At 46.5% G+C, this 27,502-nt stretch overlaps 1 long non-coding RNA gene across 1 annotated transcript; it reads left to right on the top strand.

The window, feature by feature from the left end:
* The first annotated feature begins 4,306 nt into the window (after positions 1–4,306).
* LOC309373630 lies at positions 4,307–20,721 on the top strand. Its single transcript, XR_014170110.1, has 3 exons — positions 4,307–4,369; positions 16,572–16,710; positions 20,284–20,721. It is a non-coding gene; the product is annotated as an uncharacterized lncRNA (long non-coding RNA).
* The last annotated feature ends 6,781 nt before the right edge of the window (positions 20,722–27,502 follow it).

The raw sequence follows: 27,502 nt of genomic DNA, 5'->3' as shown, positions 1-27,502 counted from the left end.
GGGATTTGTTGCAGGCTCTACGACCCAGCTTTCTTTATTTCCTGTCTTGGCTGCTTTTCCAATTAGTGCCACCATATTGATTCACTTTAGAACCTCCTTGTGGTATTCATGGGGCTACAGAGAACACGAACACCTTGCCCAAGGAGAGAAGAGGGATAGACAATGTGACTAAACCAATCTCACTCCAACAAACAGGGATGGAAGGGATGCATGTCTGTGTGCAAGAAAGATGACAGAAAAGGAAATGAAGCCCCCTTTAGAAATACCATGGTGAGCCTTGGGCCTAGCCCTCAATTAGGCAGGAGGTGCTTGGTGTGTACCAATTAAGAGGGGGGGTGAAGATACACATGATTGACTGCTTCTCTATATTGCAAGGAAGGGGGAACTTTCCATTTAAAAAAAATATAATGGCTGGGAGAAGATTCTAGTGTAGCTTCGTCATAAAACGTCATACAATGTTACGGACATTGTAGAAGCATTCCTGAATGCCCTTAGCTACATTCTGAGGTGGTACAGTGCAGGCATAAATTTACCTCAGCAGAAATGTTTGCTTGTTTTGAACACTTATATCCTGCCTTTCCACCACTGAGTTGAAGGAGGCATACATCCCCATAACAACTCTGTGAGGTACATTAAGTGGGAAGAGTGACTGGCCCAAGGTCCACCCAGTGGGGACATGAACCCGGGTCTCTCCAGTCCTGCAACATTATAGCAGGACTTCCTTTCTTGGACGGCTTTCATTTTTGGTCAGAGTGCTGGGTTGCTTGGAACTAGCCTGCCAAACCTGGTGGACTGCGTGGGAGGAGAAGGAAGGTGATCCATCTAGGCAAAGCCTGGGCTTCTTTCTAAGAAATAAGACTGTCAACTTACGTTTCTTTGACTTACCCTGTTCCTGTGCCTCACACATAGGCATTAAGCAGCTAAGGTCTTTCCTGAAATGGAAATAAGGTCCTGAGAAAAGTGTCGCCTACTAAACTTCCCTATGCCAGATTCTGTAAAGAAAACTGCAGGAGCAGGGCGCATTGTTCACAAGGGAGGATAGCCCAAAATACTGAGGCAAGGAAGCCTAAGAGGGTAGGAAGGGGGAGTTTGGTACAGAACAGCCAGAGCTTAAATATAGATAGTATGGCCTAATGGGTCTAAAATTATTTCACTGTAAACTTAGTCATGACTACTTGGATCCTATGCATATTTACACTGTTATGCACATTTAACTTGGAGTAAGTTCAACTGAATTCAATAGGACTTAATACTGAACAAACGTAGGGTTGTGCTGTCAGTCAATTAAGCAAATGATTAAATTTGCATGAGAGTGAAACCAGTATTTCCACAACAAAAACTGCATTAATTGCTTTTGGGTGATGTGTACCAGGCATTGCTGGCTTTGAGGAAGCATTCCCACTGTTGTTTGAGGGCAACATGATGTGGACTTTGCAAATGAAATGGAAACACACCCTACACTCTGGTGAGCATAAGCCCCATGTCTATTCCCGCAGTTCCTTTACATGAAAAGCTTCCAAAATGCACAGTACTGAATTTCTCCTCGCCTTGTTGCTGGCTGGAGCTATCCTGGGCAATCTGCAGATGTCAGGAGTGCTACAGGAAGGGGGGCTTGCACCTAAAAAGAAGTGGGAGGGGCCTGTGGGGCTAAGTACGGTAAAGACTCAGGTTAGACATCACACAAAACCACAACTCTGAGATTCTCAATGTACAATTGGCTAATCATGGGGTGGAGAGCATCCAGCCCACAGACCAAATTTAGGTCTAAACTTCATATATTTCCGTTTTTGCTTTGTTTACTTGGCCACTAAATGCTGAGGCCCCCAGGTGTAGAAGCAGTTTGTCAATTTAGACACCATGCTAGGCCAACCATGATTAGTTATATTTGCAATATTTTAAGCTACATATATATATAACAGTTGGCTAACAGCATCTGTTGTTGTTTTTTAAAAGAAACATTGTTGTTTTTTTAAAAAAAGTCTAAAACAGCAGCACCTAAACATGGCCATGGGGGGAGGGTGAGAAAAGCTTCTCTGGGCTTGGTGCCTCCTTGCCGTCACAGAAAAGGCCCTGTCAGTCACCATGCCGGCCTGTAGTACTTCTGGTGGTAGCGGAAGTACATGAAGCAGAGGCCTCCATGAATATCTTCAGGGTCAGGTAGTTCCATAATACAGTAGTGTCTGCAAACCCATTTCAAAGTATGGCTTCTGATTCTGTTCTACGAACTGATCTTCAATCACTGTGAGTCTGGATATTGCAAAGGCCTCCCTTGGCCTCTGGTCCATAAGCAATGGAATTTTTGCATCTGTGGAAGGTTTATACATATGAAATTGGCATGGCCAATAACTAAGCCATCTAGCATAGATAGCTTTTTGCTATGGCAAAGCTTCACTAAGATGGCAGCAGTTCTGTCTTTATTTTTCAGTACCAACCTCAACCACATAGAAAGAGCTCCGTGGTGGTGAGTAGGAAACCCCCTCCCTTTTGTGTTTTTGTTCTATATTTACTTATTTGGTCCATTTATTATCTACATAACAAAAATCAGCACAAATAATTAAAAATACATACAAACGCTTACTGCTAAGTGCTGCCTTTACTCAGCGGAAGCCCATCCCGTTTTGCTGCCTGAGGCAAAAATGGGAAAGTGACCCCACTGTGCAGTGTGTGCCCACCCCTTGCCACCCCTGCTGAAGCCTTGCTTCCTGGGGTCACTTGGCAGCAGTGGCAGGTTCCAAGTTCTGGTGACATCTTGCACCACCTTTGCAAGGTCCTGGAAGCCACTGCCATTTGTCCCCACTTCTTTGGCGTCAGTGGCTGCGCCCCTTGGATTTTGCTGCCCAAGGTAGCTGTCTGAGTCTGCCCCACAGACCGCCGGGTCTTTACTCCTAGTTTGGTCCTTTGTCAAGCTAGTCCTAAAGAAACCGGGGAGGGGAACTGCCTGTCAGCACCATCTTAATTCATAAAATGTCAGACATGCACCAGGTGCTAGCTTCCCAGCAGGCCTACAGCCTCCCTCCATTTGCTCAAACAATTCCTCCCACCCTCCAAAAAACCCTTTGCTCCTGCCTAGCGCCTTTCAGCAGAAGGCCTTTGCTTAGGACAGTCCAAAAAGGGGCAGGGAGCATAAGGGGGGGGGGAGAGAAAAGCCATCCCTCGCCCTTTCCAAGAATGCCATTTGCCGACGGCAACAAAGGAATCAAAAGGAAAACAGGTAAGTTTAGTGGTGGGGGCGGAGTGAGGAGCACAAGAAGCCAGAGGTGCCAACTGGAATAAAATACTGGGGGGCGGCAAGCCCCGCCCGGCCCAATTCCTCACTCTCCCCCTGTCCGCAGGCTTCCTCGAGGCTCAGCCCCCAGAAGGCTCGCTGGGTGCGGAGCGAGGGCACCCCAGGGTGCCGGGGTCGGGGCAGAGGAAAGCCGCCAGGCATCTCGCGCCGCCACGGAGAGCTCTCAAGCCGGAGTCCCTTGCAGCCTCCTCGTGAGGAGAGGTGGTGGGCGGCGGCTGCGAGGAGGTGCGCGAGAGAGAGGGGCCCCGGAAAACAACGCTCCTCTTCCAGGGCTGCGCCTTGGGCGCCGAAGGAGGCGTCTGGCTGTGCGGAGGAGGGGCGGGCGCGCGAGAGAGAAGTCCAGGCCGGAGGGAGGACAAGCGGACGCACGCGCACTCCTCTTCCTCTTCTTCTCGCAAGCCCCTGTTGCCATAGTGACGAGGTCTTCCTCGGGCTCTGGCGCCGATGCGGGAGTCGGCCGCCTCGAGGGGCGCGCAGGTTGAGCGCTGCCTGCTGGAGCCCCCGAGCAGGAGGCGACCCGGAAAGGAGGGGGCGAAACGCCGCTTCTTCCCCCCCCCCCCGAGAATTGACCCAAACAGGCGCCTCTTCGCCACAGCCGCCGTCGGCGCGGCTTTTTCTCCCCGCCAGCGCACAGCGCGGTGATCTTGGCTGCTCTGTAATAAATGCGCCGTTTCCGAAGGGCGACTTGTCTTCTCTGCTTATGAACATGAAATAATATTGGGGTTCGGGCAAGGGAAGCTGATGTGAGAGGGCGGTTGTGAGAACTCGCACCTCGGCTCTGGCGGGGTTTCACCACATGCATACAGTACATATAACCAGCTCCTGCGCCTTGAACAGCCCCTCGACAGGGCAGACATTCCGCAGAAGCATTTCCTCTCCATGCCAAGACGGGCTTTTCCTGCCGAATTTCTCCCCGTTCACGTCCAGGTTCCGTTAGATTGTGGCGCATTTTCCCATCCCACCCAAACAGGGAATTCCGCAGCCAGATAAAAGGTTTAATATCTCTCTCTCTCTTTTTAAACAGACCAGATCCAAAACGGTAACAGAAGAGCAGCTCTTTGTCCGCGAGAGCGCGGCTGGCTGGCAAGTCGGGGGCTGCAGCGCCCGGGGAGGGAGGGAGGGAGGGAGGGAGGCAGAGAGAAGGCGCGCACCTCCCTCGGGCAAGCGGGCGGGATGAGCATCTCTGAATGGGTGCTCTGTGCCGGGAAAGGCGGGGGGGGGACCCCTTTGTGTGGGCGGCAGATTAGATCAAGCGCCACGTGCGCTGGGAGCCCCATATTTCCCCGATGGGATCATCCCGCAATCTGCCCCTCGTGACCATCCGCGGATGCAGCTGCCTGGTGTCTCCATGCAGACAAATTGTGGGCATTTCCGGAGCTAAACGCCCCACCCCCGCTGAAAAAAAGCTTTTGTTCCAGTTTCGGTCCTCGATTCTGTCTGCCTTCTTAATTGGGGCGAGGGGGGGGCATCCCATCCAGCAGAGTTGGCTCATCCCGGCTGACAGTGGCTCCTCCTTTGCCCCTGAACTGATAGTCCAGTCGCTGAAGAAGTAGCCAAGAAGTGCGCGGTGCACCTTTCTTCGTCCCCGCTCCCAATCCACTGTCAAATCACAGGTTGTGGCTAAGTAACCACAAATGTACATCCTGGGTTGATCGGCATGGCTTTTGGGGAACGTTTTTTGAAGAGCCCTGTGCAGTCAATCACCCTTTGCATTCACTCACTTCTGTGGTCATTGGGAAGAATTCAGTGCATCACACTAGCCTGGTGCGCTGGAAGGAAGGGAGGATCAGTAGCTTCAGATTGTAGAAGCAGACAAAAATCGGAGTGATTCCTTCCTTTACTTTAGTGAAAAGGATTGGAGCTGATCTGCAATTACTGAAGGAGGGAGAGGGAGAGATTAGAGGAGAATGATTTGTTCCTCAAGGCCAAGGAAGTTAATCAGCTCCAGTTGCAGTGTATGGGGGAGGGGCCGGGTCTTTCTCTGAAGCACCGGCTGGAAGAAGAGATGGGGGGGAGGGGAAGTGGCCTTTTCCCCCAGTCCCTGAAGGGTTGCCCTCTGCTCCAGCCTTGGCTGGATGGAGTTAGCCGCTCTGAGTTAGGGCAAGGATCACAGGACAATTAATGAGCTCTGCTGCTGGCTGCTAATCAGAAACAGATCAAGGCCTCACACCTGACCCCAGCCAGGGAGAGAGCAGAATGGAGCTCAGCCAGCCCAAAGCTGCAAAAAGGAGTGCGTACTCTTTCCTGGAGAGCATCCTGTAGCAGGAGGGAAGCAGTGGAAATCTGGCTCTGACTCAGGACAGTTGGCCAGGAAGGTTCTCTCGGTGACACATTGTCCTGCAAGTTGCTTCTGCTCATAGGGATCCTGTGACAGATCCCAGATGGCCCAAATGGTACCTGGTATTTAGCCATGTAACAATGAACCAAAGTCTACAAAGAGAGACACAGAGAAGGCAAACAGTGAAATAAGTTTTGTGAACAGTGTGAACTGCTCTATTGTCAAGAATATGTTTTGAGAGGAGCCTCTGTTGGAGAAATACCAGACAACAGCTTAACAAGCCAAAGTTTTCAAGCAGACTGAGGAAGATCAGGAGGGAAGGGCTTAAAAAATTGTGAGGAGAGGATGGAAAATCTGAAGATCTGTCCTTAAAGATCCTGCTTTAAGGTCAGGATGAGTGGGACTAAGAGAAGTAAAGTGAATTACACTTATATTGACTTTAATCCATTTTTATTTACTTTTGACCTTATCCATCCTGTTTTATTAATAGGGAAGAGAATGCACTCTTGTAATAAAAAGGTGAAAAATAAGAACAAACCCTGTTGTTATTTGTCAAGGGAAGGCTCTGTTACAGAGCAGCTCTCTTGAGAATAATGGCCTTCTCACCCCCAGGAAATTCAAGGCAGGTAATGCTGTTGGCCTCCCACATTCTAGGGAAAGGTATAGGCAGGACATCTGATCACTGACAACCTTCCTGGAAACCTTTCGGCTGAATCCTCTGTGTGTTTCCTGAGAAGTAACACACAGAATCAGATTTGTAGATTTGGAAGGGATGCTAAGGGTCATCTAATCCAACCCTCTGCAATGCAGGAATCTCAGGCAGATGACCACCCTACTCCTGAAGCAACCAAAGACCAAATGAAAAGGTATGCTAAGCCAAGCATGTGCAATCTATAAAACAAAGGAGCAAAGCGCAACAGGCCATTAGCAACAAGCGGCACAGAAATAATAGTTCACAATGAACCTGCAAACTGCACATGTGCAGAAGTTGTACACATGCCTTGCCATTAGGCAGAGTAGGGCAGGTGCCTCAGGCAGCTGGTGCTGGGAAGGCAGCAAAGTGTGCCGGGGGACGGGGGGCAAGTCAGAGGACAGAGCTGTGGGGCTACACAGCCTGCCATTCGCCCTCTAAGTTAGCCAGCTATAACCTTGTCTAGAATGGAGGATGCTGTCCTGTCTTTGGTGTGGAAGCTAGATTCAGCTGCCATTACAGTGGGCTTCTGTACCTGTTATGGAAAGGCACATCCAACGTGAGTAAAAATAAACCCACAAACACAATTATAAGTTTAAAAAAGCAGCTGCTAGAGCCAGCCACTCAGTAATATCCAAAAGCAACACGGTAACCAAGTACAACAATGCGATGTCAATATAAACGCTTAATAGGCCTAAAGCCTATTAAAGGAAATTCAAAACAACCTGGTATATTCCAGAGTACATGCCAGTGTTTGCGTATTATTCTAATAACTCTGTCTGCATGAGAGGTGTATTCTAATGATCCTGTAATGCAATTTTGAGCACGTGGGGTAGATGTGGGACCAAGAAGCAAAGCACGATCCTTAGTAAGCGATTTGATTTTGGATCGATAGACAATATCAAAAGGATACCCCCTAGCACTCAGAGAATCTGCTAGCATGTCAGCATTTTTATGAAAATCATGATCGAGAGAGGAATTCCTTTTCAGATGTAGAAATTATCCATAAGGTAAGTTGTCCCTCAATCATTTGGGGTGAAAGACTAACATTTATTTGGTTCTATGTTTTCACGAGAATCCACCGAGAATGCATATTTTGCGACTTTCAGAGATTTAGAAGATTTCTGTTTATTTGGTTTTGCAGAGAGTGCATATTTCATATTGTTCAGTGTTCTGTATAGATTATATAAAGCCTTTATATTGACATCACATTGTTGTACTTTGTCATCGTGTTGCTTTTGGATATTACTGATATTTATTTGGAACACAGGGGTTTAACTGTTTGGTTACTTATTGCAGAGCCAGCCACTCAAGCAGGTGTGGGAAGCCCCAACCATCAAAGCTCGCTGAGCAGGTGCAGCAGTTTAGGGCTTGGCTGATGGAAGCTGGCCTTTCCCCCCTTGGGCTCTTGCTGCTTCACTCCCTTGTGAGGGAAGTAGGCCCTGCTCTCCTACCATCACCGAAAAGAGAAGAAGTGGCCACACTCTGCACTTAGGGGTGCAGGCCAAGGTCACTGTCACCGGGCGGCTGGGACCCCAACACACCTCATTCTACAAGAGCTATCCGACATCACCCCATCTCTGGGTTCCATCCTGCTTCTTGGTGTATGCACAGGACCTTTTACAAGTAAGAATCATAAAGTGTTTTCTACAACGAGAGTCCTTTAAGAAATGCTAAGCAGTTGCTGGGTAAAGGGAGCTGTGGATTTCTGCGCAAAAGTTCGATCTATTATGGGTGAGTATTTATTGGGGATGTGCTGTGTCTCTTTTAGTGCAGGGGAGCAAACTGTGTTTGGCCAGTGTGCATTGTTAGCCTTCGCTCTAAAGGTTTGCTTGACTAGGTTCATTTTGGGATCCATGCAATTAGCAATACTTGGGTTGTACAACAATTTGAATTTACTGATTTACTCCATTTTTATCTTTACTTTTCTCCAAGGAGCTCTTTGGAGTACAATGTTTTTCTTCTCCCAGCGCCTCATGTTTTAACCTCACACAACTCTGTTAAGGTGGTGCCATTTTGATGTGTGAGGCAGGAAATCCAAATTGCATCTCTCATGGGGGTTAAAATACAATAAACTGAACAATTGGCAGAAGGCTGGGCCTGGCGCTGTCTGCTCTTGAGAGAGATTCTTGAGAGAGGGAGCTTGGGTTATCTCTGGAGCACACTTTTCTTTCTCTTAGATTATTTATGGCTCTTCTAGCTGAAAAGAGAAACTAAATATGTGAACCCAAATTAAGCTGATGGAATTTTACAACTTGTCAGATCTGCCCTCATTTAGCTGGCAAATGTTACTAGATTCTATAAATACATTAGATGAGTTAATAATAACAGCACGAATATCTACATAGTTTTTAAAAGAGCATCGGTTTTTGATACAAGCTGTCCATTAATAAAATTACTAACACCAAAAGAGTGGCATTCTGGAATAATTTCTCTGGGTTAAAATAGTTACGCAACCCAAGGACATCTTAATTTTCTTCCTCATGCCCTTGCTGTTCGACTTGCATTAACACCTGGTTTGCTCTCCCTCGGTCTATAAAAGTTCAGCCCTCGTGTGGCTGCATTCCAAGATGGCACAGATTCCTTGCAGTTCCTAACTGCTTGTCCTATTATGACAGATAGTCCTGGCCTGCATGAGAGAAAATTAGTCTGGAGAGAAAAGTCCCACTTACTTTAAGTGGAACAAATGTTCAGATTTGCTTGCCTGTAGCTTTTGCTCCTCAAGTTTGGCTCTGTGCAGTCCCACTAAGGAAACCCACATGTGAATACCTGTTTTAATTATGAAATTACATTTTCTGCATTTCTGATATGACACCATGGCCCATACTGGGCATTTCTACCAGGCCTCCACCCCACCCCAAGCCATTTCCCGCCCCCTACTTTTGTTTAACTTACCATCCAGTCTGAAGAGTTTCCCAAAGCTTGCAGAGTATTTTTTGGTTGGTCCAAATAAATATATTTTTCTGTTGATTAAAAAAAAAAATCTATCATGTGACTGCAAATATATTTTTGAGTTGACCAATTTACTTTAAAACTTTTCTTCTTGCCTTTTTATTGTGAAATTATTTCCCCAAAGTAAATTTCTCCTGCAAGTTCACACTTGATAGACAAGACTATGAGGTCGCTTAATAGCACCTGCAGTTTTTGATGAAACATTTTCCCGCTTATTCCACAGTCACTGGCACTGTGCAAAATAAAATAAAATAAGCCATATGCATGTTTCACTGAAAATTAGTTGCACTTTTTTCTAAATATCATTCATATGATATAAAAACAGTATTGTGTTCCATAGTTTTCCCAAAATCATGAAAATAATAGCTCATACAATTTCCCAAAAGTAGACTTGACATTTTCCTGTTATCTTTTCAAGTACAGTATTTCTTTCAGAATTTTTTTCCAGAAATATTTGCAGGAGATTGCAAAGTAGACATTTAGAAGCTTCTTCTATCTCCTCAACCCTCATTTTGGGGATGTAAACTACCCCGCAAGTCAATTTTTCCAGCTCTCCAAGATCCCACCAATTTGGCAGCAGGAGCAAAAAGTGGGGGGGGGGGGTAGAGAGAGAGACACGTTAAGATAAACCCAGCCTTGTTGGGGTATGGAACTACGTGCCATGATGGGGATGCAAATTTCACCTGGTCATTAGTCTGACCATTTGAGGAGCTGAGTGGGGGCAATAATAACCCACGTCAGCTGGTGAGGGGGGAGCCTGTGTGCTTCAGCCTACCTGCAGGTGTCTGTCTATGCATAAAGGAGAGTGGGGCGGCCCCCACAGAGAATGGACCAAGGGTGAGTTGGTTAGCTGCCCCATCTCCAGTGACATAGGGTTGTGTCTGGTGAAGTCATGCACAGAAATGAATCAGTGGACTTGGCTAACTTAAGTCCAGTGATCTCAATGGGCCTGCTCTATGTCTTAGTCAGTGACAAACAATGTATTTTAGGACTTGGTGGAATGCAAAACAAATATTGTTATTTGAATCATTAACACTTGCGAGAGGCGTGAGCCCTAACTGTGTGTTCGGAGTACTCATGCAGGCACTCACAGGAGGGAGTGCAGAGGTGAAGTGCAAGGTGGAAAGTGTGAAATGAGATTGTTTAAAAAATTATTTGCACAAACATGGTTCCCAAATCAAAACTTGGTTGTGCTTTGACTGGATTTCACAAAAATAAATAAAAGGTAATATATATATTGAATACAAAATAAAGGGGAAAATAAAAAAGAGGTGAAGAAGCCGTAAAGAGACAGACAGAAGTCAATTAATGTACGATGGATATGGATAAGTTTAGATGAGATATAGAATATGAATGTAAATGAAAAAGAAATGAAGATGTATTTTTGTGGGTGTGTTTGAGTTTTATGTGTATTTGTAATTGTGTATTTGTAATTTTTTAAAATGCAATAAAAATTATTTTTAAAAAGAAAGTGTGAAATGAGGAACTTCCTCCCTGCATGATCTAGAACCCTTCAAATAAACCATGGTCTTGCATGAAACAAATTATGATCCACAGCAGATGATACAGCACTAAGCTAAGCTCTCCGTTTCTCCAGTGGGCAGCAAAGTGGCCCAGCTCAACGTTTTCATGGTAAACTAATCAACTACGGTTTACTGTGACATGCAAACTGGACCACCGTAATGCCACTGTGTTTTTCAAGTAGGTTTTTAGCTAAAAACAAACTTGCTCTTGAACTGTAAATCAGTGTGGGACAAACAAATACAGCAGGTGGAACACAACCTTCAGCAATGTGTGATGGTTCGCTGGGAAGGAAGACCGGGGGGGAGGGGCTTGGTACTGGAACCAAGGTGTCCTAGGAGTGTGCTCTTATCTTCATTTGCGAAAGGTTGGCTGGCTGCTGGAGTGCTCTAGTAATCCAGACAAATTACTGCCCTTGAATCTTAGTTTTAGGAGTTTTCATCATTATAATTGGCTGGAACAATATCATTTTAAAACAGTACCTTTATAAAGAATCAGATTTAAACTCATAAACACACACCAAACTCATTCCATACCACTAGGCTTTGGGATATTGCTGATCTGGCAGCTCTGCTGATATACCTCAGGGAATGGTTTGAATCTCGGGACTCCTGTTACTACAGACAGGAGAAAAATTGCTTTGGGGGCTACTTCCAAAACTTTTTAAAAAAGAATATTATGTTTATATGACTGCTTGAGTGTAAGAGAGAGACCCAGAGAGGACTTGATGTGTTTTTGCCAAAGCACATTGGCTGCTCCAACAGTTGGTTTAAACTTACAGAAATATGAGAATCCAAATGCTTCATAAAAACAGCACAAGGATGTCTACGGGGTTTCAGGCCTTTGTTTAATTTGGTTTTGGAATGTATTTCTATTCCTGTAGCATGTGTTGGCCTCCAAACATTTGGTTTTGTTTAGTAAGTACAAAGCTGTAAGATTTTTTTTCCCCACCAGAAGAATTGATCTTTCTCTGAGATCTTAGCAATTTGTGGGGGAACAAGACTCCTCGAAGATTCAGACTTCCATGGCCACATAGGTATACAATCTGGTTTGTGCAAACTCACATTCCGTGATTACCTCCTTCTTTTTCTTGTTCTAATTACTGGGGGGGGATTACAAAAACAGCCACTGAGCCCCTCTTAATTTTAGGAAAGGTGGGGGGAACTTGTTTGGTCCTCCTTGTGCATAATTTAGATATATCCTTGCATTTTTGTGTGGTGTGCAGGAATGCGAGTGAGAGATTTCTAAATGGCATGTCTCCTTTATCTGCTATGAAAAAACCAAACATGATTTTGTTCAATGGTTTTGCCATCACTTTCCCTCCATGCTATGACCAGCTTCTTTCCCTGCATGACAGGACTGGTCAATGAAGAGGCAGTGTGGCTGAATTCTGACTTTCTGTTCTCAGATTCTAGCAACTGTCCAAGAGGCTGTTTGGCAACTCTATTCACTTAAATATCTCTTTGCAAAACTTCTGTAGCACACAGGAGTGCTGGGAAAGAGAACAAATGCCATCCTAGAAATGCCGCCATGTCAAAGAACCAGCTCCAACCTTTCAGGTCATTTAAGAATTCCAAAGTCTCCTCAAAGACACTGCACAGTGAAACATATGGAGCTCAGCTCAGGGTCTATGCAAGAGGATGTTTCCTGCTTAGCGAATCCATTCAGATTAACTACACAAGAGGAGATCCTTCTCAATCCACACACCTGTTTCCCTAATATCCTGTAATGAATGATAAGTGCTTTGCACCCATCTCAGGCCTGATCAGACATCATTGTTCCTCTTGAAACATGAGACATAAAAATGTTTTTTAGTTATGCCCTCCCTTGGCCCTGAGGAACTCTGCTTGTTCAACTTCAACTTCTATGTCATTTGCACATAAAACGATGCTGCACTTTACTGCAGGCTGCTGAAACGAACTGAGGAACTGACTGAGTGTGAGGTTAGCTAGAAATCACTTGTTTGTTTTTTTAATCTTTGTGCTTTCTTTTTCTCCTACTTTTATTTAATTAAAAGCTGAAAATAGAAACCTGAAGTTGACAATTTGCTTGCAGGACTAGGCTTAACCTTGTGTTAGGCTCCTCATATCTGCCTGGTTAGATGAAGGCAGTTTGCTAAGATCTGTCCCTTCTCCCAAGAAAATATTCCATGTTTGGGTTCCCACTTGCCCAGACTGAGGGTATCTAACTTTTAATATGGATGGTGGAAACTCTTGGTTACTTAAGAAAACAATGCTCAGACTGTCCTACCACAAGATGGAAGCTCGTTTCTTTTGTTACAGCTCCCAATTTATTTTTTTCTCTGAGGAAATAGCAGCATAATAGTATGCAAAGGAAGGCAGTGGTATTTCCCTGATTCAGCAAATCTCTTTTTTGCTTTTCAAGAGACAACCCGCCTGTAGCTTGCCTGACTACTTGCTTGAAAAAATCCAGCACTCTCTTAGCAACCTCTCCCCCACACACTGCCCCCCCCCCCCCGCAGCCTGCAAGTGTATGACTGTTCAAGAGCAAAAGCTGTGTTTTGGAACTATTCACGAATGCCAGCATAGCAACTCCTTGGCTCCAATGAGTAGAGACCTCTCCACGCTCAGCCCAAGTGCAGCAACTGCAACCAGTTGGGTAGGGGGGCAATGGAAAGAGGGAGCAGTAAAAGCAGAGAGGGACGGAGGAGGAGGAGAAATGGCTTGTCTGTGAACTCTATGGCCAAGTATGGTGAGAAAGCAGCTAGAAGCTCTGGGGGCTTATCCAGTCTTCTGAATAGTACCGACTCGTGGCCTCCCTGTTGAGGGATCTGCTCGCAATACGCCTTGGGAGTTGGAACATCCCGTCCCCCACCCCCACCCCCATTCTGGCTACTTTAAAAGTGACTAAGTCTCTACAAGGTCCCATGCAGGCTTCTGGTTGCAACCCAGGACTGCTGAATGAATTCAGTAGTTGCTTCTCTATTTCTGAAAATACAAATCCTTAGGTAAACACACAAGTTCCTTGGTAGACAGAAAAAAAGGGAAACAGGCTTATTTCAATACATGAGGGCGTGTCTTGTTGTCTGGGCAGCCCAGGACTGCCCAGGTTTGCACCCCGGGGAGATCACTTTGTGGTGCTTAACGCAGCAAGAATAATGTGGGGTGCAGCAGTTATGAATTCCAGGTTTCTTCAGCCACATCAGGCACTGTGATTCTCCAGCGGTTTGACTTGGCCCCCGAAGGCATTTTCTCTCAAATCAGAGGGGTGCCAAGAACAACAACCAAGTCACAGCTGTTATTAAAGCACCTCTGAGGCTGCACTAGGATTTTGAATATGGCTCACAATATGTGCATTACAATTTGCCTTTACACTTTATTACACTTTGCTGTTAGAACTGTCATAGAATCATAGAGTTGGAAGGGACCACAAGAGTCATCTAGTCCAACCCCCTGCAGTGAAAAAATGTGAATATCCCTGCGACATTCACAGGGAAACCAAAATGCTTGTTTGCAAAGCTATTGTACTAGCAACCTTACTGTATGCTTGTGAAACATGGACCACTTACAAACACCATCTCCAACTCCTCAAACGATTTCATCAACGGTGTCTCCAAAAAATTTTACACATCACTTGGGAAGACAGGTGAACTAATATCAGTGTACTGGAAGAAGCAAAGATCACCAGTGTCGAAGCAATGATTCTTCAACTGCAACTTCGTTGGACTGGTCATATTGTGTGCGGATGTCTGATTATCGTCTTCCAAAGCAACAACTCTATTCCGAACTTAAAAACGGAAAGTGTAATGCTGGTGGTCAACAAAAGATGTTTGAAGACTGTCTCAAGGCAAATTTTAAAAATGTAGTATAAACACCGGCAACTGGGAAACACTGGCCTGCGAGTGCTCCAGTTGGAGGACAGCCTTTACCAAAGGTGTCATGGGCTTTGAAGACACTCGAGGGAGGCATGCTTGGCAAACCCACACTGATCAACTCCCACCCGGAAACCAATGTCCCCACTGTGGAAGGATGTGTGGATCTAGAATTGGCCTCCACAGTCACTTACGGACTCATTGTTAAAACTGTGTTTATGGAAAACAATCTTACTCGGCTATGAGGGATCGCCAAAGAAGAAGAAAGAAGAAAAGTGAAGAAATATTTTTGCCCAATGTAGGGCAAGAACCCCCCCGCCCACAACCCTGAGATTAGAGTCTCGTGCTCTACTGACTGAGCTATCCTGTAGGCTCTTACTTGCCTATTTAAATCATATATCCTCTTACCACATGTAGGTGTGAATTTGATTTTGCATTACTGATTGCAGAGACAATTTCCTTTTCCTGCTTGCTTGGTTTTTAACCCAAGGGAGATAGCAACAGTTGCTGGCTGCTGATCACAGTGCAATCCTATATACACCTGCCTGAATATTGTATTACTGAGTTTGATGGGGGAAACTGCCAGAGAAGGAACATGCCTAATGCAAGATGAAGACATGATTTTCCTAATTTTGAGCTGGAAGGTAAAATTAGGCCAGGGTGTCATGTATATATTTCAGTACTCCTTTTTGGATTTTTCTTTATTTTCTTTGACAAGATGAAATCATAGGATTCTATGACATTTATAGGGACAAAGGTCTGGCAGCTATTTTGGAAACTTGGAAAGGCAGAGAACAAACTGAGCTGGGATGGACCTCTCAAAAGTATGAGCAAAATTTGCTAGATGTGAAAGATTGCATTAGATAACACGGAAGTAAAACCATTAAATGATAAATCAGGGCAGTAAAACAATAAAATAAAACAATAAAAGGACAATAAAACTATAAAATGGTGAGAGCAGCTGCCTCGCCCTGCCTCACAGATCGGTGGCCATCTTGAATCGAGAAAGATTGCTGCCAAACAATAATTTTAAAACATTTTTTTCTTTACAGAAGAGAATTTTACTTCAAGATAGATGTTTTTATCAATGTAAAACAGGCATCCCCAACCTGCGGCCCTCCAGATGTTTTTGGCCTACAACTCCCATGATCCTTAGCTAACAGGACCAGTGGTCAGGGATGGTGGGAATTGTAGTCCCAAAACATCTGGAGGGCCGAGTTTGCCTATGCCTAATGTAAAACATTTAAGAACACATTTGAGGCTCGACATTTAACATTATATATTTTGAACTTATATGGGTTACTACAGAAATCTGCAGAAGAAAGCTTTATAAAACTAAGTGTCAACATGTATATAAATTGTTAACATGAGAACTGCAACATCTCATTAATAATAACCTTCATTCCCCTTGAATTAACTAACCAATGCAATTTCCTTGAATTCTGAAAGGATCTAAGTTTAACAAAAGGAAAAACTGGAGCTATATTATGGATGTGCAAAAGAAAAGAAAAGAAAGTTTAGCAAACAAACAAGAACTGCAAGCTGGTTTTCTTCTGCTCTGGAGGGTAGGACCCGAACCAATGGATTCAAGTTTGAAGAAAGGAAATTCTGACTAAACATCAGGAAGAACAGACTCCCTCTGAAGGTGGTGGACTCTCCTTCCTTGGAGATTTTAAAGCAGAGGTTGGATGTCCATCTGTCATGGATTCTTAAGCTGTAATTCCTGCATTTCAGTGGGTTGGACTAGATGACCCTTGGTGTACCTTCCTGGCCCTGCTCAGAGTTCAAGGTCACACGCCAGGCCAGGCCAAAGCCCCTCAAAGGGGGGGGGGGTGCTCTGGGAAGAGTTCTGAAAGTCAGGTGGGCGCCGGGGGGGCTGCTTGTGCCCCCCTGGCCTGAGGTTCCCCGCTCCTGGGTTAGATCACCCAGACAAAACTAGTTGGACTTAAGCCCCAATTTGTTGTGAAAAGTTAGTCACGACCAATTTATTCTTTCCCATTGATTTATCCAGGACTCTGATCCAACCTGTGGCCTGTAACCTGGCTGTGATGGGAAGTTGCGCAAGTCATGGGAAAGCAGTTCTTATGCCACCAGTTTAAAACTGCGAGGGAAGGATAAAACGTAAGATCAAAGGATCCATCTCAACTCGGGTGAGGCTGGGGAAATCTGACTGATGTCAAACTTCACCACTATTTCCGCTACCTCCAAATGATCACAAACTCGATTCTGAAGTTGAGGAACGGAAGAGTTGGGGAAAGGGCATTGCAGCAAAGGGAGCCACTGTGGACACGGAGACCAGGTTGCGTTCTGTTCTAGAAACAGATCGGCTCTGTGTAGGGAAACAGCCGTGTACCAGGTAGACTGGGGCGGGGCGGGGGGACAATTTCCAGTTCAAGTGCCAGTGTGTGTGTGTGTTTTACATTTACAGGGTCACCTGGCAGAACACACTTTTTCCTTCCATGGACACAGGAAAAAAAGGTTTGTGCTAAGCAGGGGCTAATGGCATGTTGTGTAGCTGCAAAGTGATGAGATCCACTCAGCAGCAGCCTTTTGAATTAGAGGGTGAGCCACAGCATGTAGTAGGGAAGAAGAAAATACATGCTGCTTCCCAAACCATGAAAGAGTGTCCACAGCAGTTACAACCACTGAGAATAAATGCAGTGGCATATAGAGCAAAGTGTACCACTGGGCTAACTATCTGTCTGAAATGGGACTAGTGTTTAGAGAAACTGACAGTGGTTATTTCATTTTTTTAAAAAACAAAACAAAACAAAACAAAACCCCAGTGGTGGGAATTAGGCCTCTGTAGAGCTTGCATCTTCCCATCTGGAAGCCTTGCTCTTAAATCCCACAATCCTAGGTGGGTTGTAACTAGTACTCAGTGTTTGTGGAAATGCACTCTGCATATGACCAGAGGACCTCTCTTCCTCATAAGTCCCAGAGCTAAGGGCTCACATTTTCTTTTCCGCTGGCTAATTGTAGAGATATACTGGGAGCCTTAGCCCGGCAGGTTGCCAAGGAATTGGATGGTTCTATGTGAGCTGCAGAGCTCTTTCAATGAAAGGTTGCAATCCAAGCAGTCTGTGTGGCTCACCTTTAATGCAAGCCGTGTTATGGTTGGCCTTTTCTCTTTAATGAAGAAGCTGGAGCAGTTTCAGGCTTGCGACAGAAACCAAAGCCTTTAAGAAAACATATCTGGAAAGGGAGGCCAGAAACACTGAGAGGAAGCTGGAAAAAGAATGGAAGGCATTTCTTGTTGAACACAGGAATGAGTCACCTGGGAATAGCAGGAGTCCCCAAGGAGAAGCCCAAGAGGCTCACCTGTCTGTCATGCAACTAAGGACCAGCTGATATGAAGGTCATCACTGCAGGAACCCCACTGGCCCTTTCACCACTGCAAAAAGTGTGTTCTTGGGAGACGGGGCTTTGCAACAGAAAAGGATGGGGGGGAGGGCGTCAACCCTTTCCCTGCCAGTTACTTTCCCCCTAAAACACCACCGCCTTAAAAGCCCCTCATGTTTGTGAGATAAACGCTGGAGGGAGCGCCCTGCTCTGGAACCTCACGTTTTCAAGTAATAAAAAGTCCGTGCGTCTGAGCATAGGAGGAGTGCCTTGCCTTGAGCATTGTATAACCCCAACCTAGCTTTCACTACCTGGCCCTGCAGTGGGTTTTTGGGGGCAGGCAGAGAGCGAAATGTCCAACATCCCCCAAAACCCCACACATCCTCGCGCCCCGCCCGGAGCAGCAGCAGCTCCATTGCCTTCGACTTAATGGGAGAAGCGCCATTAAGGACCCGAGGAAGCCCCACCGCGGAGCCATCTTCCTGCCTTGCGCAATGAAGGCGCTCTCGACTCCGCCGCTGGAATTGCTCGCGCGGCTGGCTGCCGGCGCCATGGATTTGCAGAAACCCCGGGACTTCCCAGCATCGCTGTGCGTGCGCGCGCGTGCCCGTGGGCGAGGGAGAGCTGGGTCACTGGGTGTGTTTTGCAACATTATTCAGTCGCCATCCAGTTTTCCTTACGATGCGGCAGGCGGGCATCCTACCTTGCGTGCGCGCACAGGCGCGCCGCCTCCCGGCCCGGGCAGCCGCTGCGCGTTGCCGCCTGCTTTGCTCGCTCCTTGCTCAGCCCGTTACGGCGCGCAGAGCCCCCTGGTGGCGGAGAAGACGGCGGCAGCAGCCAGCCAGGAAAGCGGGGCTGGATTTGGGGAGAGCAGCGGGGGCGAAAGGACTTCCGCCACGTGCGCGTGCGCGCAGGGTTTGTGAATGGCCCCAAGCAGCGAGGAATGAAACATCTGCTCCGTGAGTCATTGACAGCTGCAATTCTCCCAATTACAATGAAGGCAAAACAAGCCTTTCTTGTTTTGCAAGAAAGATGCTCAGTTATTCATTCCGAATATCCCAACCATTTGATTTGATGCTCACCTGTAATAGCTGAGATACAAACCTGTTATAATTAAGCCAAAACACTAGAAATATTCGCCTGCGCGATATCCAGTGTTAACTGTTCTTTTTGCTTTTCTTTCTTGTTTGAATCTGTTCACAAACTGAGAAGATGCATATTGATCGCTAACAATGAATAACATTCCTGAGATATCATTGTAAATTGGATTATGGCTTTCCTTATGTGTGAATGACATAAGACCGTTATGGTCTACTTATTTGTATTTACAAATCATCTCCAGGACGCAAGGGAGAAACGTGCTAAGAGGAAGGCATGCTTGGCAAATCCACACCGTGATCAACTCCCACCCAGAAACCAATGTCCCCACTGTGGAAGGACAGATGGTTCCAGAACTGGCCTCCATAGTCACTTACAGACTCATTCTTAAAACCATGTTTATGGAAGACAATCTTACTCAGCTACAAGGGATTGCCAAAGAAGAAGACTTATTTGCATTATTTGCTGCAACTATATTCCTTTTACAGCTTCCAATAAAGTGTTATATATTAAAAACATAACAAAACTATCCATTCTGAAGAAACAGGGGCTGCTATGAAACAGTAGACATTGTCACTCTGGCTTCTGATATGGGCATTCTAGGGGCAAGGCCAAGGAAGAATCAAGCACCAGAAATTATAAGAGGAAGCCAGGTTTATTGTGAACAAGGACACGGGTGGCGCTGTGGTCTAAACCACACTGAGCCTCTTGGGCTTGCCAATCAGAAGGTCAGGGTGAGCTCTCATTGCTCTGTCTCAGCTCCTGCCAACCTAGCAGTTCAAAAGCACTCCAGTGCAAGTAGATAAATAGGTACCACTGCGGCGGAAAGGTAAACAGCGTTTCTGTGCATTCTAGTTTCCGTCACGGTACCCCGTTGCGCCAGAAGTGGTTTAGTTCTGCTGGCCACATGACCCGGAAAGCTGTCTGTGGATAAACGCCAGCTCCCTTCGCCTGAAAGTGAGATGAGAGCCACACCCCATAGTCACCTTCGACTGGACTTAATCATCCAGGGTCCTTTACCTTCTTTTCTCTTTTTACCTTTATTGTGAACAGGAGTTGGTCTTCTTGGCAGCTAAAATGGAACTTTCATAGTTTTTATCAATGATGTAAATTGATTTTCTCACATATAACAAATCATATAAGCAATCGACATGAAAACAAAGCCACGTATTTGAAGGATAATTTTGAAGATATAATAACAAATACATTTCCACCCAGAATTCACTGGTTATGAGGGGAGAGTGCTTTTGCTACCAGGTCCTAACTTGCAGGTTAACTTGCAGGTGGTTGTCTGGCTACTGCGGAAACAGGAGGCTGATGTCCTTTGGAAAATAGTTCACCTTTGCTTTTTTGCTGCTACAACCCACCAAGCACTCCTCCTGCAAGGCACAGATAAAATGAATAGAATTGCTCTTTTGGTTGAGAAATATCCAGATTTTTATGAATAAATTTATATTCAGAAGTGGGCAGTTTGGCCACTGCAGTCTGGCAATAGTCACAGTGTGTTCCATAAAGGATGTTACACGAACTGTGATTACCAACATATGTATCTCTGTGGTCAGCATATTCTGGTTCAGGAACATTCACTGTTGGCAGAAGGCACTACTGTCATACCTCGGGTTACAGACGCTTCAGGTTGTGTTTTTTCGGGTTGTGGACCACCGAAACCCGGAAGTACTGGAACGGGTTACTTCTGGGTTTCGGCGGTTGCGCATGTGCAGAAGCGCCAAATCACAACAAGCACAGACGCGCCACTGCAGGTTGCAGACGCTGCGGGTTGTGAACATGCATCCCACATGGATCACGTTTGCATCCATAGCTGTCAACTTTTCCCTTTTCTTGCGAGGAATCCTATTTAGAATAAGGGAATTTCCCTTTAAAAAAGGGAAACATTGACAGCTATGTTCGCATCCCGAGCGTCCAGCGTAGTGGGAAGGCTGGATCCATGAGTGGCCCAGGCTCATCAGGAGGGAGCGAACTAGAACCTAAGACTTACAAAGCTTCCATCATTCTAGTATTTAAGCTCAGCTGATTTTTTAAAAAATGTTCTTATTTCACCTTTCTCCTTTATTTTAGAGGATACGGAGAGTAACACAAGAACAAAGCCCCTCACCTCGCCCCTCCCTTCCCTTCTCAGACTACACAGTTCAAGCAATTACATCTCACCACAGCTGTCCCGCAGAGTTTGTCCATTGTTACTCAGGTACAAAGTAAAACTACACCAAGTTTCAGTAAAGTCATCATCTACTTGATATAATAAACAACAACAACAATTTATTCTTTTTAGAAGAAGCAGTTACACTTAAAAGCTTTTGAAACCCTCCTTTTAAGGTATGATTAGATAAAATGCACTGCCTGCTGGAGTGAGCTAACTCTCCTTGCTCCCGGCTTAGCTTCGGAGTACCTGTAAGGGGTTCCTGTCCTTCATACGCATCATGTAAATGAACTAGACCTGTCTCTACCATCTTTGGAAATTTTGAGATATGCCCAGATTAATAATAAATGGGGATATTTTAAATGAATCAGAGGGGGCATTGTGGGACAAAACAGTGCCCCATGACAACCCATAGCATAAAAGTCATGTGCCCAAAGACCGATCTCCCAGTTCTACTCTCCAGACATATCCTGAACAGGTGGGAGCACAGTGTCGGCAATACCTGTTGCACAGAGTCAGTCCAGAGAGACACCATGGTCAACGGCATCAAAAGACACTGCGATATTGACCATGATTGCCCTCCCACTGTCTTTTTATGAGGGACTAAATGGGGAATTGCCAACGAAACGTATTTTAGAGGCTTTAGCGAGTCTGAGCAAACGCATCCGCTGTGCAAGTTTAGAAAGGGGAATGTTACTCTGCTAAATTGTAGAACTTGTTAACACATATATCAAACAATATATCCTCTCCTGCGTCCCTGAACATTCCCACAAGTTCTGCAAGCCCTTGCCAAAGGTCACCGCTAGTTCTCTGACAGTGGCAGGTGCCCACGGGGTCCCACAGCCCAAGGCAGCTGCCTCTGGCCCCACAGCCTCCCAGGCTGGAGATCATTAGGCATCATGGGCCACAGAGGTGGATTTACACAAGTGCAACCAGTTCGGTCATACTGGGTGCGGTGCATCGGGGTCGCGGCAACTGTTATTTGGAATGGAGTGTGAGAGGTGGGGGAGGTGGCAATTTGGCATTGCACAAGGTCCCACTGAGATGCGAGAACCCAAGGTCTGCCATGGGGGGGGGGGCAGAATCCAGACTGTGCCGTTGCACCCATGCCATGGGGTGAAGCAGTCACCTCGGGCAGTAGGCACCAGCAAGGTGCTCCCCTTGCCGCAGTCCTGCCTACCCAACTGTCTCCACCACCGGCAGAGGAGCCGGGCAAAGTCAGTGCCTGAAATCCCTGCAGAATGTGTCTGTCCTCAGCTGGGGAATGGAAGGAGACAGAGAACCAGGGAGTCTCTTGTTTCTGCAGGATTGGGCAGCATGGGGAGGGAGATATTGGAGGGGAAACATAAGGGAGGTGTGTGTGTGTGTGTGTGAGAGAGAGAGAGAGAGAGGGGGGGGGGGGAGGGAAATGCATGTATAACATTGGCCATTTTCTCCAGCTCCTGTGTCGGCCCACTCCACCTCTGCCAAGAGGAATGAGCCATTCTGATTTCTGCTGGTTCTCTTCCATTCATTAAAGGACCCTTTTGTTCTGGAGTCCATTTTTTATTTATCTGAAAACAGCCGGTCTCCATGCAGAACTTTGCTCGTTCTGTGGGGAAAGTGGGTCACGCTGTGCCTATGACTCTTGGGTGCCCCCTGCTGGTGCCTTTCCACGTATGCAGAGAAGTCCCAGACCCATTGTGCTCTTGGTGAGGATGTCTGCTCCTGTCAGCCTCCTCGCTCTCCCTCCATCTTTTATAATCCTGCAGCGAGCAGAGGCTTCTGTTGCTGGAGGAGGGCAAGAAGAGATGAATAATTCAGAGACAATTCTGCAGCGCCAGCCAGGAAAGGGGGCTGCCTGCCATTCCCCACTAGGTTTCCACAATGAGATTCGCTCTCCTTCCCCCTCAATTCCGGCATCTGATACACAGAGCAGGTCACAGGCCTGGCTTGCGTAAAGGAACCAAAAACATCCCACCGGAAAAGAAGAGCTGGCTCTTGGCTGCAGACCTCCCTGTTGCTCCCGGCAAGTTTCCCCCCCCCCCCCCCGAGGCTGAGCCATTTCCTCTGTTTGCACCTGGGTTTGCTCTTGCTGACAGGAGACAAAATCTATTTTAAAATCCTGAGGAAGTCACGCTGGGAAGGAAGATGCCTGCGATTTCCTGGTCCCTTATATTTGTGTCAGAATTGAGGCCGTGGAAAACAGGCCTTGATCCTGCCTGTGAGCTGGACCAAGAGAGCCACAGGCCCCGGCAACCCAATTTTCAGGTTTTAGAAATAGCAAGAGGGAGGACATACCACCCCCCCTCTACACACACACACACACTAACACGTACGTACGTAATTATCTACTAATGAGGGAAGTGCTGTGAGAGAGACCGGTACATATATATTTATAACATAGCAACAGTTTCACATGAACGAGAGAAGTGAAACTAGGACAGATATTAATTAATTATGGAGAAACAGAGAGCTGGTTTTGGCTCGCTTAATTCTGTTCCTCGGCTCCTGTTGGGATTAGCTGTAGAGATTCTTGCTCTGCTGCTTGATTTACAGTGTTGTTTTTAAACAGTCATTCAGAAGAAACAGGACGTCCGCTCATCTCTCTCCATAACTGCCCAGTCCTCAAGAGTACACTGTACCAGCACACAAAGCCCACCGAAACGAGAGGCATTTGAGCTCCCCATTCATCCAGCTCCCCATTACTTTCAATTTGCCTTCTCCCCACCAACAAAAGCTGAGCCACTCCTGGCTTTCCAATGTCTTTGTATTTGCTTGCCTGACGCATCCCAGACAAGATTCTTAGTGAAGAAGAGGAGTTTGGATTTGATATCCCGCCTTTCACTCCCTTTAAGGAATCTCAAAGCGGCCAACATTCTCCTTTCCCTTCCTCGCCCACAACAAACAGTCTGTGAGGTGAGTGGGGCTGAGAGACTTCAAAGATGTGTGACTGGCCCAAGGTCACCCAGCAGCTGCATGTGGAGGAGCGGGGAATCGAACCCGGTTCACCAGATTACGAGTCCACCGCTCTTAACCACTACACCACATTGGCAATTGCCCTGCTTTGGCCACTCACCTTTTCATGGGGCATCTTCATGTCATCAACCAGTCATTGCTCCCGTTTTCTTCTGTCTCAGCGGAGGGCCCCCCGGATGCTTTACTTATACAATTAGGAGAAAATGATCTAGCTTACCGGAAGGCAGTCGACTTGATGTGGCACATCTTTGGTGACTTTGAGGAGCTTAAGGCCTCTTACCCAAACACCACCATTATTTGGGCCTCATTGATGGAAAGGCGGGTTTGGAGAGATTGCAGGTGCCCGATAGATAGGGCTAGGAAAGCCTCGGATTGGGCGGTGGTGCATAGAGTGGCAGCCCTGAGTGGAAGGGTCATTGACCACCCGGGCATACATTTCAACTGCGAGGCGCTCTACCGGTTTGGTGGCGTGCATCTTTCGGATGCGGGAAATGATATTTGGCTGACTGACATAGCAAAGGGGATAAGGGATTGGTTTCAGGAATGAGAGTATTGGCGGCGAGCGATTGTTCATGTGGCGGTTAGGCATTGGTAAGAAAGGGATTAGAGGATGTGGGGGGGGGGAGGAACGCCATCACCTCCCCCCAGAGAATGAAGGGTGGGCCGGTAAAGGACTCCGGGGGGCGTGGCCCTGTCCGAAGCCTATGGAGGTGTGGGCCTAAGGCACGCCCCCCCCCCAGCGGTGACCAGGGGGAGCTCCTAGTTGATGTGCCTCAGCAGGAGACTCCCCCTCTATGGTGTTAACCCTTCCCATGTCTCCAGCAAATGGGCTGGAGCCGGATAGTCGATAGGACCAATGCCTAAGCCAATGCCTCTCATTCCTGAATTCAATAAAGTTGTGGCCTAATTCGCCCATTTAACCTTAATTTCTGGTGTCTGGTGTCTTTATTTATCCTTGGTGGGGGACGGGAACTTGCCACGCAACAGGCTTTTTTAAAAATAAAAACCTTACCAGAATAGAGGCTGGCTTTTTGATGCCAATGGCCTTGCGTGGAGGCTGCAATAAACTTGCATGCACTAGAAGTGGCAATCTTACGATAAACTGCCATCTGGAAGCATCTCAACTTTCCTTTAGAGTGGAAGGGAAGTACAATCTCTGCTCGCCTAGGAAGCCTTGGTGCTACTCTTCTGCCAGGGGCAGGTGAAGGCATTGCCAGCCAACATACCACTTTTCTAGTTGGCATCATTTAATCAACCCCTTCATTTTTATTCCGTCTCCTAAATACAATGGTACCTTGGTTTCCATGGCTTGGGTGCGCTGCAGACCAGGCCCTGCGGTAAGTGCTGCCCCCCACGATGTGACGCCCAGTGTGCCCCCCAGCTATGCGTCTGAACGCAACAGAATGACGTGGGGTCACATGTTTTTGCCATTTTGTCACCCCGCTCAGTGATGACACCCAGGATGACCCACACCCACCGCACACCCCTTCCTATGCCACTGGCACAACTGTAGTGGCCAATACACTTTTCTGCTGTACATACCATTGTGCAATACCACTTAAATGTTTTTAAAGAGCAGTGATGTCTCCATTTATTTGCCGGGGGTGGGAGAAAAAAAACACTCCAAAAACAGCCAGCCAAGGGCAAAAGCCCACCCCATCTCCAGCAAAGGTCCTATTGCACCAGGGTCCTGGGTGGGAATGGGTTTTGCCACTTAGTTTGGGAGATGAACCTTTCTTTCATCCCATGCAGATCAATGGAGAAACCAGTGTCTACTGGCTTACCCAAGGGTGGGAGAGAGGAGGACGCTACCCCCCCCAAAAAAAACAAGCAACAGAGTTTTCCAAGGAGATGGCCCCACTTTAGCCCTTTACGTATTACTTTTTAAAAGGTGGTGCCTTTCTCCCATGCAGTGCAATGGAGACACTGAATTTTCCATTCAGTGCTCCTACCTTAAAACTAAACTACTTATTTGTAAATTTTCTGTTGTTTCCCATCATATAGCTACGATGAAACTATACAAGGCTGTGGATTTGATGGAAGAGGGTCTGTATGCAGAGCTAGAATCTGGGGGGCAGGCTTAGATGAACAAATGGGCTCCCTAAGGGTGTTCACACAAGTGCACCAGACACTGATGGGCAAGCCAGGGCTGCAGAGTCTGGTGGTCACACTCCTAACCAACACTGTGCAAGCAGGGATCCTGGATCAATCAGGATCTCCACTGTGTGGAGCGCTACACATGCAGGAATTGGGGTGCAGAATACTTTTCATGTGCATGGGTGATGGCTGTTTTGTTTAGAAGGCTAGCCTCCCTGTGTCTCCCTCCAGTTTTCTGAACATGTGAGGTGGTTTATCTGAACTGACCTTCCCAAAGGAGACTTATCATCATCATGAACAGATCAATCAATCAAATTATATTGGATATTGGATATTGGATATTTGGGGCTCCTGTTCTGGAAATATAATGACATATAATGGGCCTAATTAAATAAAAGGGACACAGGGAGCAAATAACTTTTTTTATTAAAACTTTTGAGCAAAATAATTATTATATCCCCTCTCCAGAAAAAAACACCAAATATTCTATCAATTATAATTTTTACACTTCTGAAATATAACTTAAGCACTGTGAATTACTTTTTTTTTTTTACTTATGAAATAAAACAAAAACTACAATAAAAAGTAGGTTGGCAGTCTGCAGCAGACAAAATTACCCCTCCATGGTGGGAAGCATCCTATTGCTTTGCTTTTCCCTGAGCACCCCTAGAAAACACAGCCTTCTAAGTTCTGTCCCCTTTGGGAAAGGGTGACCAAGGCGCCAGCAAGCAAACGTGATGCTGTGGTGGTATGGTACCTGCTCCACATCAAACCCCCCATTCAGGCGACTTGATTTCAAGGGGAGAGGACTGAGTCTTGCTATGTGCTGCTGCAGGCATCAAAAGAACCCCACCAAGATGACTCAGTTCTGATCACCTGTCCCTACAAAGGGAAGATGGAAGATTTCTGTAGGACCAGGCCAGGTTAAGCCACCAGTTGGTGCCTACATGCCTAAAACACTAAAATGTCTCTACAGGCATTCTTCGCTGAGTATGAAGACAAGCAGCACCAAACATCTGGCATAGGATTGTGGCTGGTCAGTTGGAGAGGGCAGAACAAGGTCAGAAGAACTGACTAGAGAGGAAAAGGCGGGCCTAGAGTTCTTCTGACCTTGCCCTGCCCTCTCCAACTGGCCAACCACAACCCTATGCCAGATGTTTGATGCTGCTTGTCTCAGAGAAGAAAGCCTGTGGAGACATTTTAAGCCTTTTGATACCTTTTGTACAGGGCAGCTCAAGAGAGGAGAGAAACCAGAGAACAGTGGGGTCCAACAAACAGCCCTCGAGGCCTTT

Source organism: Podarcis melisellensis (assembly GCF_964234715.1).
Source record: "Podarcis melisellensis genome assembly, chromosome: 7".
Taxonomy (NCBI): domain Eukaryota; kingdom Metazoa; phylum Chordata; class Lepidosauria; order Squamata; family Lacertidae; genus Podarcis; species Podarcis melisellensis.
This window is presented reverse-complemented; position numbering and strand designations above follow the sequence as displayed.